At 35.2% G+C, this 16,869-nt stretch overlaps 1 protein-coding gene across 1 annotated transcript in view; it reads left to right on the top strand.

The window, feature by feature from the left end:
- The first annotated feature begins 5,167 nt into the window (after positions 1–5,167).
- Positions 5,168–16,869, top strand: part of MBD5 (methyl-CpG binding domain protein 5) — a 137,526-nt gene continuing 125,824 nt past the window's right edge. The window contains exon 1 of the mRNA XM_040645154.1: positions 5,168–5,288. The gene's annotated coding sequence lies outside the window, so the exon portion shown is untranslated. The remainder of the gene's footprint in view (positions 5,289–16,869) is intronic.

Genomic DNA, 16,869 nt, shown 5'->3' with positions numbered 1-16,869 from the left:
AGAGTTCTGAAATTTTGTTATGATGTGCCCTGTAGGGGACCTATTTTCATTAATTCGGCTAAGCACCCCGTGAGCCCTTTTAATCTAGAAATTCGTGTTCTTTAATTCAGGAAAATTTTCATGTGTTATTTCTTAGATAATGTTTTTTTCTGTTTTCTTTTCTCTTTTTCTGTTATTTGATGTTGAACCTCCTTAGATTGGTCTTCTAATTTTCTTATCCTTTCTCTCCTATGTTCTTTCTCTCAGTCTCTTTACTTGCAGGGGAGTCTTCCAGCCTTCCATTTCTATCATAATTTTGTTTCCCAGCAGCACTTTTCTCATTTTCCTGAATTTTTTTTTTAAGCAATCTGTTTTTGTTTCATGGATGCAGTTCTTCTCTTACCACTTTAACGATAATTTTTTTTGAGGGGCGCCTGAGTGGCTCAGATGGTTAAGCATCTGCCTTCAGCTCAGGTCATGATCTCCAGGTCCTGGGATCAAGCCCCACGTTGAGCGGGGGGGTCCCAGCTCAGCAGGGAGTCTGCTTCTCCCTCTCCCTCTGCCTCTCCCCTTGCTTGTGCTCTCTCTGTCTCTCTCAAATGAATAAATAAATCTTTAAAAAAAAAGATAACTTTTTTGAAATTCTTTTTTCCTGAACAGTTCTATTTTCTGTTTTTTTGTTTGGTTTTTGTTTGTTTGTTTGTTTGTTTGTTTGTTTGTTTCAGGTTCCATCTTTCCTATTAGAGGCTTTCCCCAGATGTCTAGCAGTCATTGGCTGTCAGTTCATATTTCAGATAGTAAGAAAGGGGGATGCCAGGATAACACATAAGTGGAGCTTAACGGCTGTGAATTCCCTAGATCTGAACATGCTGTTTTGTTCAGGAACCCCCAGTATGATTTCATTGAACACCCATTTTTTTTTATTCCAGTTATATTCACCAAAGGAGAGTCTTCCACTCTCTTGCCTAGAGGCTTTATGATGGGCTACTAGCATTCTGCAAACCCAGTAGTAGAGGACATAAGAATATTTATCATAAAAAACTTCATTGAATTCTGTTCTCAGTAGAATACTCTGCCCTCCAGAATTCTTCAAAATTTCCTAGTTTGGGAATCTTCTGTTGTACACACTCCAAAGAATAAACATTTAGTTTTGTGTCAGGATTAGAGAGGGAGGAGTACTTGTCTAGTTGTGAATGGTAGAGAGGGAATGCAAGAGATTAATTCTTAAGCTGATTTCTAACCAGGCTTGCTCTTATTTAACCTGCTTCCAGAAGTTTAGGTGCCACCAATTCCCAAGGTTTTTTTGGAACCTAGTGCAAATAAAATTGCTTCACGGCTTTACCTACTGCTGGCTTAGGATTCTATTTGTTTGAATCTGCTGTCAGTTAGCTATCATCCTTCTGTCTTCTAGCTTCTGAATTTTGGTTACTATCATTCATTCATTCATTTCTCACTCTCCTTTTCTTCCTTGGTTTATGCTTTTTAACAAAAATGTTAATATTGTATTTTAGTATGGTTTTGAAAAGGAATGGAGTTAAAAGTATATGTCCAATCTACCTCTTCAATCAGAAATCAATATTGATTGTTGATTTTATTATCCACTGAGTAGTTTCTTTTTAACATTTGTTAGATTTGAGATAAATACCTTTCTTTAAAAAGACAATTTCTATTTAGAGGAAATGGGAAATAATTATAGCTAATCCCTATACTCAGTCTCAGGGTAGGGATTTAAGAAGATTGCTGTTTATGTTTATATTTTATATTTAAATGCTTTTATTATGACAGAGACCTGCTTCCTTCACGGTATGTGGGGATGTTTATTACTCCATCAGCCTGAAAATAACTAGGAGTCTTATTTTACAGAGCTTGGTCTTGTATAGTAAGGACATACGACATGATCAAACTTTCCAAATCAAAAACTGGGCAACACAGTTTAAACTTTAGAGAAATTAGTAGGTTCACCAACCATGGGCCAAACAATGTGTTATAGTTAATACATACATGTAAAATAATTTTTGATTGTCACATATTTTTTTGAAAATACATGTTGTTTATTGGATAGGTTTGTATTGAGAATATTGAAGAGGGATATATTTTTTATTGAAGTATAATTAACATACAATGTTTTACTAATTTCAGGTGTACAATGTATTGATTCGACAATTCTATACATTACTGAGCACTCATCATACCATGTTATTACAGTATTAGTGACTGTATTTTCTATGCTGTCATACTGGTTCATAACTGAAGATCCAAGACTCAGGGAAGTTAAGATATTTCCTCAAATTTATACAGCCAGTGGCCACAAAGGTAGAATTTGAAACCAGGATTCATTTAAAAAGCTAATACTTTTTTCGAAGTTAATGTGTATATAAAATCGGCATTATAGGACTGCATTAAAGGGCCACAGAACTTGGGAAGAAGTTAAAGGAAAGTTACTGTGAGAAATCATAACCAGAAAATCACACCATTTATTAGTTGTACATTTTTACACAACCATTTCATTGAATTTGTGTAACAGCCCTATAAGATGGCTATGTAGATTTAAATGTTACAGTTGCTTATCTCAAATGTGTAAAATATAGTTTGCCTATATTTAAAAATTGACTTATCTCACAAACCCCTTTTCCTGGCACTGCCCACCACCACCATTTCCACAGATAAGGAAAAATTAATCTTACCAACTGGTAGTTGCTTGGTTACTTCTAAATTAAAATTGAGTCAATTTAGGCTTTAAACCAAGATTCTTCCCCTTAGCTTAGAAAGATTCTCTCCATCCCTTCTACTCTTCTCCAGGTTCCTTGGGAGACTTATATCCTCCTGGCATCAATGGTTGAGTGTGGGTTTCCATACTCTCCTCTCTGCTTGCTTGTCTCTACTGAGTTATTGCTTGACCCTTGATTGACATTTTGGCCCATGTGCCAGGATCCACAAAGACATAATTCCACTTGCTTGGCCCCTGGACTTCATGTACTGGATCTACTGCCATGATTCTTGCCATGGTCTCCAGTTATAAGGACCGTGCTGTCTTCACCCTGTTTCTTTAAACCCCAGGCTCCTTTGTGTCTGCCAGCTCAGTCTTAGCCACTTTTGCAACCCTCTCGTGGAAGAGGCTTCAGCAACTTTTCAGATGCTCTGTCACAATACCCTGGCATGCTTAGAATCCAAAGATGTCTTCAGACAAATCCTCCCAGGTACATTTCTTAGTTATTGTCTTCAGTACTCTACACTCACACACCTCAATGCTCTTTGCTTCCTGGTGGCCATTTTCTTATTTCCTTTGCATGAGAAAACATCTGTATGTCCTCTTGTATTCTTGTCTATAGTTTTTATGGTATAGCTTTATAATAATAATATAAAATAAAGCAATGGTACTGGAATGATCAATTGAAAAAACATACCATGAAGAAAGCAAGATGTAGAACGGTGTGTATAACCTGCTCCATTTCTGTAAACTCAAGTGTAGATACCACAATGCATTAAACGTTTCTGGAAGAATACATGAAATCTGTTAGCAGAGGTTGCCTTTGAGGAAGTAAAACAGTCTTGTCTGGGGGCAAGACTGGAAGGGAAATTTTCATTGCCCCTTCGTATCTTTCAAATTCTACATCATGAAAATAGCCTAGTAAAAAATAAGTAGAAGATAATTACAAAACACTTATAATTTGGCTTTGTCAACCTGCCAGGCTTCAGATTATCTGATTCTCAGGCACAGACAGAGAGTAGCTCTTTTGGCAAAACTGTCTTTTTTTCCCCGTCTCTGCTTCCAGATGTGCCGCTCTTTCTTATAGGACTTTACTGAAGGGTGCATGAAGCACTAGCAACCTGCTCCAACATTCTTAATTTTTTCCTTCCCTTAGAAGGGAAAATACTTCAGTAGGAAGAGGGCCTGAATCTCAAATATAACAGATACAGTTTAACTATTTTGCTAACTTGCCAGACTTAGATAAAAATGTCCTCAGTACCCTTCACCTGACCTCTTTGGCAAAGCCATGTCTATGTTTTAGGGTTTGTTACTCCCAGGAACTTTTGTTATCTTCAGGTCTATCACACTGAATAGGTATTTAATAAATTGTGATGAATATAAATGCATAAATGAATAATTTTATCTCTAGGTACAAACCATCTAAGTTAATTTTAAATTTATTCACTGATAGAGATTTTGGAGTCTGCATTTTAGATTTCCCAACTGTCCAGTAACTATAGCTGTCTTTTTTTCTCTAATCCAAGATCCAATTAAGGGCTATTCATTGTATTCCATTATCATATCCATTTAATATCCTTTAATCTAGAAAAAATTGCCAGCGTCTTTGTGTCATTGATATTTTTTAAGTCTGGGTCAATGTTTGCAAGATGGCCCTTACTTGAGATTTTTCTGAATTTTTTTTAATTATTAGATTCAGATTAAATATTCTTGGCAAGAATACTTCATTGGTGATGCTGTGCCTTCTCAAGGTATCATATCAAGAGTAAGAAGAAATTGGTAACACAGTAGAAAAGCATATCTTACTACTATGGCTAAAGGTCCAATATGAGTTTTCAATTCTCCTTGCTTTAATTTTATACTAATCAGGTAATGTCTAAGTGGCTCAGTACTTAAATAGACCAGATAGATATTAGTACATAGTATTTTATCCAATGGATATCATTTTGGAAACACAAAAAAATATTCCCTTTTAAATTGATCAGTTTTTCATGAGTTTGTATCAGTTTAAGGGAACTAATAAAATTAAGTTTCTGGCATGCGCAACTGAGGGCCAAGTAGTAATAATAATAATACCTCATAGGATCAAGATGAGAATTACCTGAGATGGTAACAGAAGTAAAATATCACCGATAGTAACGTGGTCTGTGAAGGGTCTCTATTAACATAATCAATCCCACTTTTTATTTTTAAAAACCACATATATAGCAACAGTATCTGGCACTGTTATGAGTACTTTGTGAATATTAGTCTTTATAGTTGGTGAAATCATTATCCTCATTTACAGATGAGGAAACTGAGGTATGGAGAAAATAAGTAACTTTTCCAAGGTCAGAAAGTAGGTGGCAATATTTCCAACTGTTTTCCTATGAGATCCCACTCGAAAACAGGAGCCTATATAGTTCCAAGCTATACTTAAGGATGATTTTTCCTTCAGCTGCTCCTTTAAATAAATGTGTGTGTTTATGTTATTTCTGTTACAGAGAGAAGTACTCCCTTATAGGGACTCATAAAGGCATAGAGCATCTAGAGATTTACTGCCTCCGTTACGCTGCTGGCTCTCACAGCACTTGTTATGTTTTTATCAGTTTCTCTCCAGAAGGTAGGAGTTGTGTTTTCTCTCTATGAATTCTTTATATAATTATAGTTTTCTTGACTGTGAACTTAATTTTTATTAAATATGAAAAGCATCTGATACCTACAGAATAAAATCCCAGATGTCCCCAAACAGTTAAGACATATGAACACATAGCCTTTAAAAAATATTTCAATTGTTGGGGCGCCTGGGTGGCGCAGTCGTTAAGCATCTGCCTTTGGCTCAGGGTGTGATCCCGGCGTTATGGGATCGAGTCCCACGTGGGGCTCCTCCGCTGGGATCCTGCTTCTTCCTCTCCCACTCCCCTGCTGTGTTCCCTCTCTGGCTGGCTAGCTCTCTGTCAAATAAATAAATAAAATCTAAAAAAAAAAAAATTTCAATTGTAAAATTAATAGACGTTTATTGTAAAAAAAAAAAAGATAAAACAATACAGAAAAGTATAGTAATCCTATCACCTCTTTATATTTTGTTGTCTTTCTGAATTTATTGATATATTTGCATATAATACATAATAATTATATAATATCTATGTAATTATTATGATTAGAATTAGGAACAATAGATTATAAATACTCTTTGGCTAGGTTGCTTCTTTTACTTAGCAGTTTATTGCAGTATTTTTCATGTCTGTAAATATCCGCATTTCCATTATTAATGGTTATATAATATTCCAGTTTAAGTATATAACATAAATTATGTAACCACTTTCCAATTATTTAGTATATGGGATCTTTCCAGTTTTTTTTTTTTTCCTGTGTTAAGCATGATTTCAGTGAACATTCTCTTACATACATCTTTGTACTTGTGTCTAATGATTTTTTTAGGACAGTTTCCAAAAGTAAGTGTTGCACAGCCTTAGTTCCTAACCATGCTGTCTGATAAAAGGGTTCCATGGCCTGTAACATAAAGAACCAGATCAATTAATCTCCACCTTGGAGAATACCAATGCATAGTCATATACAATGGTCTTAGTAATCAAACATATTTGACTACAGAATCCTTTCTTAAAATAGCATCTGTCTGCAGGATGTTGATAGTTGGTGAAGTTGTATATGTATGGGGGCAGGGAGCAAATATGGGAATTTGCTGTACTTTCCACTCCATTTTGCTGGGAGCCTAAAACTTCTCTGAAAAAGAAAGTTTATTTTAAAAAGGAAAAGAAAAGTTTTTAAATGCCATTGTATACATTTACACTTAAAATTAAGTTTAGACTTTTATATACACACATACACACAAAATAACATCAGAATATGTCAACATACCACTGAACGCTTTGGAAAATGATGGCTTATAGTATATTCTTAAAAATGGAATTGGTAGATCAAAGGGGAAATACATGGAAAGGCTCTTCCAATTTGCATTTCTACCAACAGTGTATCAGAGTGCCACTTTCTCTGTAGTTCTGTCATTGGTATTTACTATCTTTGTTTTTAAATAAATCTGAAATGAGAAAGGTATATGACATTCTAATTTTCATTTATGAGTGAGATGTATATCCTTGTATATTTTTATTTGTCCATCTATCTCACTTATGCCGCATTCCAGATTTTTCTTGGGGGTCTTTGATGTTTTTTCTTTATTGATAAGGATCCAGAATCATATTAAGGATGTTAACACTACAAATCACCTGTGATACAATTATGTTCTCTTATTTTTTCATTTTTTAATGTTTTGATATGTTTTGCTTTAATTTTATATGCTTCATTTTTGCCATAAAAAATAGCAGTTTTGAGTAAAACTTTACCTATGCCTCTCGAAACATAACAAGTTTTTTTAAATCCTTGGATTAGACAGAACACAGATTTTTATATATTATATATAATTAGTGTCTGATTCACTTTTAAGGCATCAATTTAAAAGGAAGCAATACCTTCTTAGGGTCTTCTGTGGGGTTTGATAATGAATGTAGTACTTCATCATAAGCAATTAGAAAAATACCCCATGACTACTAAGGCCAGTAGAAGTACAGAATATCATCACATGGGGTTCTTATTCAAAGAAGAAGAGTACAAAAAGCAATTTAGTCTCAACTAGAAACAGAATTGTCAGTACACATTAAAAACAGAGAAGGAAAAAAGTCTGAACCTTAGCTATAGCTAAGTAAAATTATATAAGTTTTTATAGTTAAGAAAGACCTTTAGATTAATATCATCAGATTATTTCATTTTATGAATGAAAAAACAAAAGAGCAGAGAGTTTAACTCAACTTTGTCCAGTCATACAAATTTTTTTTTCTGTTTCATCAGAAGACCTTTATGAAGTAAAGAAAAGGTTCTAAAAATTTTCATTAACAATGACATTTATTACTTACTATGTACCAGGCAATCTACTAAATACTCTAAGTCCACTTATCCTCACAATATACTTTGAGGTAAAAATTATTATTATCCCCTTTATAGAGATAAGGAATCTGACTCTAGTCCAAGCAGTCTGAGACATATAACTCTCATTTTTAATTGCTGTTCTTTAGAGAAGAGACTCTTAAGTGTTAAAATCAGTAAGAAATTAGAGGTCACTATCAACTAAAACAGACAGAATTACTGGAAGAACAGAGAGAGGGTTGCAGTGGTCAATCCTAGAAATAAAGCAAGAGTGGAACATTTTGTCAGAATAGATAGCAAGAAATACTTTTTACAACCTAAGTAAAAAAAAAAAAAAAGTAAAAGATCTAACCAAAGAAATTTGTGGTATGATTTGACTCTAGCTAATTCCCTGATTTTCAGAGACTGTTGCATCCCTCAATTCATTTTTGCATTTATAAAAAACATTTTGGTTTTTCAAATTAAAAATGGCTTAGGAGAACTGTATTACAAAATTCTAAATTTATAGAACTCTTCTCCATTATCACTGCTTTTCATACCCCCTTTAAATAAGGACTTTACATTTTTAGGTGCATGTATTATGCAATGTAGTCCTTAGGCATTTTTACTATTAAAACAGCTTTTTTTTTTTAATAAATTGGTAAAGAAAGCAACATTCAAAACAGATGGACTATTGGCTCTAGGTTTTAATGCTTGCTATAGTTGATCTCTGAAAGTGCACATGAATAAAACAAATAAAATGAAATCATGAAAGAAGAAAGGATTTTCAAAATTGAATTTGCAAGTTTAGTCCTAAATAGCAATCACGATTTTAGCTGGAGGCTTTTCTGGGGGGTTGTGAATAATGATTAGGTGAGATTATAGGCCCCAGGCAAAGCCTCGGGACTGTGGCACTCCTAGCCAGTCATTTATCCTCAAAAAATGGTCCTCAGGTTGTGCCAGTACTGTTTGAAATGCCAGTGGGAATCAAACCTAAGTCTGTCATTTTATCCCAAGGGTCATCTCAAGAGTCTGAAGCTTAGATGGTAAGATAAATGCTTGCCAAAATGAAAACCTTTGGTAGACTTTTCAGTTACTGTTGCTTTACTATATTTTTACTGCTTTGGGGTATGTATTTTTATTTAGTGGCAGAAGGAATTATGTATAAAAACTTGTAACTCCAAGAAAGTAATATCACTATTGAAAATTGTGTTCAACTCTGTAGAGCATCTATTTAAGGGAGATAGGTGAGATTTCTTTTAAGATAATAAATTCTTCCTCTCATTTTTATTAGATTTTCATAGAAATTTATGTTTGAGAGAATTCGGATTTACTATTTTTTGCTAAAAATGTTCTTCTAGCCTGATCTTATCATGTAAAATTATGAATTGGTGGGTATGGATATTTTGAAAGCCCTGACGTCTTAAATTCATGGATAATTATGTATTTTCAGTAGCCAAAACTTCAGTTCTCTTCTTTCTTTATAGTTATTTGCTCTAACATTTTCCTGAAAACTTGGGACTTAAGTTGTTAAGATGGCATCCACACTCTTTTAAACATATTTACGTAATAGATAGTAAAAGGGAGGAAACTAACAAAACAAAATATTTACCTAGTTCATCCAGTATATGGTATAATAATGATGATGATAATAGTAATAAAAAATAGTATTGTAGTAGTAATAATCTAATGAGGAATAGCTAGGGTTTTTTGGGTTTTTTTTAAGCTGGGCTTTAAATAGGCTTTACTGTTTGTCAAGTACTGTTCTCATTCTAACTCATAACTCCCATTAATATTCCCATTTTTAAAAAGAAGAAACAGTAAGAGATTAAATAGTAGTAAATCTAGGATCAGAAAACTGAACAAGGGTTTGAGAGAGCCACAGTAGAAAATTCTGAGTCCTTCAGGGACTGACATCACTGCATACAAGGTTTTATGCTGGGGATATAGTGCTAAATGAGGTAAATGCAGTTCCTGATTTCATTAAATGCAAATTTACACAATTATTTATATCATTTCCGTATTACGAGGTGATGGGAGAACATGTATCAGAACCTCATATTGTCTGGGAGAATCAGGCAGAGTCCCTGTGAAGCGGGAGAGTGAGGTTCCTGTCTCTCAGAGTCAAAGAATGAATCTCGAGGACAAAGGAAAGTTAGTAAAGCAATAGAGTTTTATTAAGCAAGGATACAGAGAAAAAGCTCTCAGGAATGAGAGGGGTCCTGATGGGGTTGCCAATGTGGGTCTCCACTGACAGTCTTTTATTTAGAGCTGACCAGGGAGCTTGTGGCCTTATCATTCTTGTGATGTCTTGGTTCGAGTAAGGACTGGTGATAACGTCTTTAATGGCTTACTTCTTCTTTGGGGTCTGGTTATTCCTTGTGGTCACAATGTGACTGCCATAGAAAGACCCCACCTCTAATGGCCAGGGCAGGGTGGTCTAATTTGTTCCCTTATCTCCGGTTTCCTTATGCCTCAGCATTTCTGGGATTTCTGTGAGCCTGATCACGTAGCCCCCTTATCTGTCTCTTCCTACCTAGCCCCACCTGTCCCTTACTCACCTGAAGAAGGGACAATTTAGCTGAGATCTGAGGGATGAGTAGGAATCACAAGGTCAGTAGAACTGGGGAATGGGAGATTCAGGGGCCACACTATGAACTTGGTATTAATACTATGGTATAGTAGTGTTCCATATACTGGGTGAATTAGGTAAATATTTTGTTTTCTTAATTCCCTCCCTTTTATTATCTATTATATAAATACATTTAAAAGAGTTGTGGATGCTATTTTAACAATTTAAGTAGACACTTTTGCTTTTATGGGCCCCTTCCTCCGTAAAAAATATTAAAAATTGTATTTTGTTATTATAATGGTATGGAGATAAATATGTTAATATGGTATATTAAAATATTTTCTTTGACCTAAAAGGGTTGTTTTTCTTATTTTGAAAGAAAGCATTTTCGTGGACCCCTAAGAGTATTGTGGGCCCTAAGCACTTGCTCCTACCGGTCCTAATGAATAAGTCAATCCAGGAGTGTGGGATATTGGGCCAGGAACATTTCAGATGAAAGGAATAGCTTAGACAGAAGCTGAGGTCCTTGCTTGCTCAGGAAACTGAATGGAGGTGTGACTAGAGCAGAGAGTGCGGGGGAGGGGGCATGAGGTGAGGCTGCTGAGACAGGAAGGGCCCTATAGGCCTTGTTTAGGGTTTTGGTATTTATCCTAAGAGTAATGGAAGCTTCCAAGAGGGGTGTGTGTGGGTGTGTGTGTGTGTAAATCAAATTGAGCATATGGTTAAAATCAGTTCTGTAATCCAACTTCTCCCACTTAAGCCTCACTTCTCTTTCTACTTTTCCTTTTGATATCTTCATTTATTCAGATTAAAGTAATTTGCTTTCACCTCAGATTTTTTAATTTATCACTTTTAGGTATCATGTAGTAACATACACATAAATAAAAGAGGCATTACATACTCACTCACTCACTATACCTCTACCTTTTCTCTATCATTCTTCGGGTAGTTTCATTTTTATGTTTGGTTTTGTTGTTGTAACTGTGGATAATAAACTAATACCTTTAGCTTTGGGATTGTCCCCTCTAGTCAGATGAGGATATTAGCGCACCCACCTTCTCCATGGTTCTGCCCTCACTTCTTTCATTTTTGCATTTCTAAAACTAATGCCATTTACATCTACTTTATAACCATAATTAAGTATGTTATTGTGTGAAAAGACACTTTGCCTTTGCTGCTTCCTCCACCTGGAACCTCCATTCACCCAGATGCATTGCCTGATCCCTCCTTCCATAAATACTCAACCCAAGTGGCAGCTGCTCAGTAGGGCCATTCCTGGCCATCTTACTGGAAAAGCAACTCCCCTACCTGGGATTCTTACTGTATTTTCCTTATGTTTTTCTCCACAGCAGTTATTGTTAATACAAATTATATATTTTATTTCACTTAATTTTTGAAGTTATTGACACTCTTCCCATTCTTGACTGTAGCTTCAAGAAGACCAAGGATTATCATCTACTTTATTTTTTTTTTATTTTTTGTTTGTCGTTTTCCCCCTCACCATAATTTCGACAGTTTAAACAGTACCTGATACAGAATCATTTTAATTAATGGCAGGTTGTAGTCCCAAATAGACTTCTTTGGCGTATGTCCTTACTGATGGAATTTTTCAGTTTTCTAAAAATTTCTAATATCCTTTTTTGGGTTTTTTTTTTCATTATTTTTTCTTTATCATATTCCCAGTTCCTTCCAACTTGCCATTATATAAAACACTCTGGCGATCTCTCTCTTTTTTTGTCCTTTTCCCTGGGAACTGCTCTTCTGGAGCCTTACATCCTCTGGCTGCACAGCTGTCCTTCTTGGGCTTCCCTTTCCTGTCTTTTCGTTGGCACTACAACAGACAACCTACATTTTTCTCTTTTTTAGTGTACATCCACCTTTAATAAAGCATGTCCCTCAGCAACTTTCTATGAAAAAAATATTTGGATGACAAATTTTTTTTTTTAGCTTTCATGTTTAAAATGTTTTTTTATTTTGTTCTCACTAGAGATATATTCATGTTCTAACATCATAAAGTGCAGGTTTGGGGGCAGGGCTCCACTGGGAGGAAAGGGGAGAGATGGGTGTGTGTGCATCAGCATTGGAGAGGGAGAAAACGCATTAGAAGGTGCCATGTTTTGACTGCCTTCTTCACATGAGACACTGTCTAAAAACTGGCATTTTGTGCCACTTCTACTCACTCCTTTTTATAAAAGTCTTAACAGTCATTGTGTTAAAGTTTGTAGGGAAGGCACCACCTTTAAAGAATATGCTGAAGAGAAGCTTTTGCAGCCTTTTTAAAAACTGCTTCCATCTGAATTCTAGTTTCTCTGGAATGCTAGAGCACAAATAATTTTCTCTCCGAACTTGGAAAATGATGGTCCACAGTCTTCTAAAATTCATTAACACCAGCCTGAAACGCAGCTCATCGTTTTTTTGCTTGGCAACTTTTGGGAACCATCTTTGTTTTTCTTGGTGCTTTTCAATTCCTGATGATGTGTCTTGGGGTAAACTTTTTTCTGTTCATATTTTTCTGTTGAATTCAGCGAGCATTTTCATCTGAGGAGTTTCATTCCTTGAAAATTATCTTGTATTATTTCTTTAGCAATTTCTACCCTTTTCTTCTTTATTTTTTCTTCTTCTTTCCTTCTGTAGCTTGTTATTCTATGAAGGGCTACATGGCTGAACATCTAATGTCTCATCTTTTTCTATGATACTTTCTTTTTCAATCTATCCATGCAGTGCTCTCCATTCCTAAAAAGAGATCCGTAGGAGGGTATAAATACAAAATTTTGTTTTTATTTTCCAAGAGCCTTTCATATTTTCTCGGGTTCTTGTTTAATTTAAGTTGAAAAGGGTGGTAATTAAGTACACAGATTCCGGAGCCAGACTGAGTTTGAATCCCAGTTTCCCACACTTAACCTCTGTGATCTTGAGCAATTTTAAGTTCTGTGTCTCTGTCCTAACCTGAAATGGAGATAATGATAGTATGCCTGTCTCAGAGTTCTGAGGATTAAATGAGTTGATAAACCTAAAACACTGAGAACAAAATCTGGAACAGAGTAAGTGTTATACATATTTGCTATTATCACTACTATTATAATTATTGTCATTGTTATTATTTTGCAGATATGATGTCTGCCCACTGTCCCTGAAGATACTAGCTAGAGGTCTTCTTAAAGTTCCTTTTTTTTACTAAATTACCCATTTCCTCCAGTTCAGCTTTTGTTTTCTGTTTGCTTATTTTTATTTCTCTTTTACACAGGAAGCTCTTTTTTTTTTTAATACCTGGCAATTCTTGGTTAAGATTCATATTTAACAGTCAGACAATAAACAGCTGATTAGGTGTTTTACATACAAAGACAGCTTTTCCTGATTTCAGGTGTTTAGGGTGATTAGGCCAGAGAACTAGCCTTTGCAGTGGGGCATCTCATAAATGCCAGATTCTAAAGCTATTCTTTGCTCTGGGATTGATTTCCTCCAAGAAGAACCCTTTGATTGTTGCTTTAGGAATGCCTTCCTTCAGGGGCGCCTGGGTGTCTCAGTGGGTTAAGGGTCTCCCTTCAGATCAGGTCATGATCTCGGGGTCCTGGAATGGAGCCCCACATCAGGCTCCCTGCTCAGCGGGGAATCTGCTTCTCCCTCTGCCTGCTTTGCCTGCCATTCCCCTTGCTTGTGCGCTTGCTCGCTCGCTCGCTCTCTCTCTGTCAAATAAATAAGTAAAAACCTTAAAAAAAAAAAAAAAAAGAATGCCTTCCTTCAGTGGATATGGATGCCAACTGTTCCTTATACAAACGTTCAGTTAATCTCCATTTTCAGCCCCACCTCTCTCTCCTGTTCTCACTGTCCTCTTACCAGGCATCTGTGAGATTCACCCTCTGACTCTCCCTGCGATTCTACAGATCCACGGGTCCTATCTTAGCTTTTGCCACTCCTTGTCTACCAGGCTGTGGTTTCTTGTGTGCCAAGGCTACAGTTTTTCTCTGTTTCCTAGCTCACATTAATTTTTTTGGAATTTCTCATCTATCGATGGCCCATCCATTGTGGTGTTATTTATTTTTTATTCCTGTACTATTATTTTCATAGGTCTTAAGTAAAAACATGTATGGTCTACTTACTGTCTTTGGAAGTCCTTGCAAATTTCTAATCAGAGAAATGACCAAATCAAATGTCATTTTAAAAAGATCGGCTCTAGCTGAAGTTTAAATAAATTATAGCAGCATCAACTAACAGACTAGGTTTTCCTGATTTAATTATATGTTATTCTTATTACACTTAGCAAAAGATATATTATTAAAATACTGATGTAAATAGCACATTCTTAGATATAAATAAATGGGTTTATATTTAATAAAATATAATCACCTAGAAACAAATACTTTCTCCTATAAAAGCAAAATATATGTATTATTATATTATAAGATATATTAACAAATTATATATACATACATATATATATATATGTGTATGTATATATAATACTATTTTCCAGGCCAAAACAGAAATGACTTCCTTCAGAAATAATCAAATCTCTACTCTAGCAGTGCTTTCCATCTATCACTTCAGACCATCCCATCTCATATCATTGAATGTAAATGTGATTTTGCATAGAATAGCACTAAATTAGTCTTAACCAACCTTTAACTTCTAGAAGCTTAAAATCTTTTATTTGCAGTAAATTGACAACTATGAGGATGAAAATAAACTTTTAATGCCACTTTAGTTAACGTACAGTGCTATATTAGTTTCAGGTGTATGACCCTTCCGTACATCACCGGGTGCTCGTTACAAGTGTATTCATTAATCCCTAGCACCTATTTCACCCATCCCCTCTGGTAACCATCAGTTTGTTCTCTTATAGGTAAGAGTCTGTTTCTTGGTTTGTCTCTCTCTCTCTCTCTCTTTTTTTTTTTTCTTTTGCTTGTTTCGTTTCTTAAATTCCACATGGGAGAGAAATCAAATGGTATTTGTCTTTCTCTAACTGACTTCATTGCAGTTAGCATTATGTTCTCTAGTTCCATCCATGTTGTTGCAAATGGCAAGATTTCTTTCTTTTTATGGCTGAGTTATATATATATACACACACACATAAATCTCGCATCTCCTTTATGCATTCTTCTATCAGTGGAAACTTGGGCTGCTTCCATAATTTGGCTATTGTAAATAATGCTGCTATAAACATAGGGGTGCATGTATCCCTCTGAATTAGTGTTTTTATATTTTGTGGATAGATACCCAGTGGTGCAATTACTGGATCATAGGATAGTTCTATTTTTAACTTCTTGAGGAGCCTCCATACTGTTTTCTACAGTGGCTGTGCCAGTTTGCATTCCCACCAACAGTTTAAGAATGTTCCTTCTCCACATCCTAGCCAACACTTGTTGTTTGTATTTTTTATTTTAGCCATTCAACAGGTGTGAGATGATATCTCCTTCTAGTTTTGATTTGCATTTCTCTGATGTTGAGTGATGTTGAGCATCTTTTCTTGTGTCTGTTGGCCATCTGGATGTCTTCTTTGGAGAAATAAGGTTCATGTCTTCACCCCATTTTTTAATTGGATTATGTGTTTTTTTGGTGTTGAATTGTACAAGTTCTTTATATATTTTGATTAGTAACCCTTTTTCAGATATGTCATTTGCAGATATCTTCTCCCATTCAGTAGGATACGTTTTGGTTTTGTTGATTGTTTCCTTTGCTGTGCAGAAGCTTTTGATTTTGATATAGTCCCAATAATTTATTTTGCTTGCATTTCCCTTGCCTCAGGAGATATATCTAGAAAAATGTTGTTACAGCTGATGCCAGAGAGATTATTGCCTATACTGTCTTCTACGATTTTTATGGTTTCAGGTCTCACAGTGAAGTCTTTAATCCATTTTGAGTTCATTTCTGCATATGGTGTAAGAAAGGTGGTTCAGTTTCATTCTTCTGCATGTAGCTGCCCAGTTCACCCAACACTATTTATTGAAGAGACTGTCTTTTTCCCACTGGATATTCTTTCCTGCTTTGTTGATTAATTGGCCATATAACTGTGGGTTTATTTCTGGATTTTCTGTTATGTTCTATTGATTTATGTGTCTATTTTTGTGCCAGTACCATACTGTTTTGCTTACTAGAGCTTTTTAATATAACTTGAAATCTGGGGTTGTGATACCTCCAGCTTTGCTTTTCTTTTTCAGGATTGCTTTGACTATTCAAAGCAATATTCAAACCACAAAAAATTGTGGTTCCATACAAATTTTAGGATTGCTTGTTCTAGGTGTATGAAAGATGCTATTGGTATTTTGATAGGGATTGCACTAAATCTGTACATTGCTTTGGGCATTGTGCACATTTTAACAATATTTATTCTTTCAATCAGTGAGCATGGAAGGTCTTTCCATTTCTTTGTGTCTTCTTCACTTTCTTTCATCAATATTTTATAGTTTTCAGAGTACAGGTCTGTCACCCCCTTGGTTAAATTTAATCCTAGGTACTGTACTATTTTTGGTGTAACTGTAAAGGGGATTATTTTCTTAATTTCTCTTTCTGCTGTTTCATTATTAGTATGTAGAAATGCAATAGATTTGTGTACATTGATTTTGTATCCTGAGACTTTACTGCATTCACTTATCAGTTCTGGTAGTTTTTTGGTGGAGTCTTTAGGGTTTTTTCTACATAGTATCATGTCATTTGCAAATAGTGAAAGTTTACTTCTTCCTTGCTAATTTGGATACCTTTTATTTCTTTTTGTTGTCTG

This window comes from Ursus maritimus, unplaced genomic scaffold (genome assembly GCF_017311325.1).
Source record: "Ursus maritimus isolate PB19 unplaced genomic scaffold, ASM1731132v1 scaffold_1, whole genome shotgun sequence".
In the NCBI taxonomy this organism is placed as follows: Eukaryota; Metazoa; Chordata; class Mammalia; order Carnivora; family Ursidae; genus Ursus; species Ursus maritimus.
The sequence above is the reverse complement of the archived record's forward strand: the minus strand, read 5'-3'. Positions and strand labels throughout refer to the sequence as shown.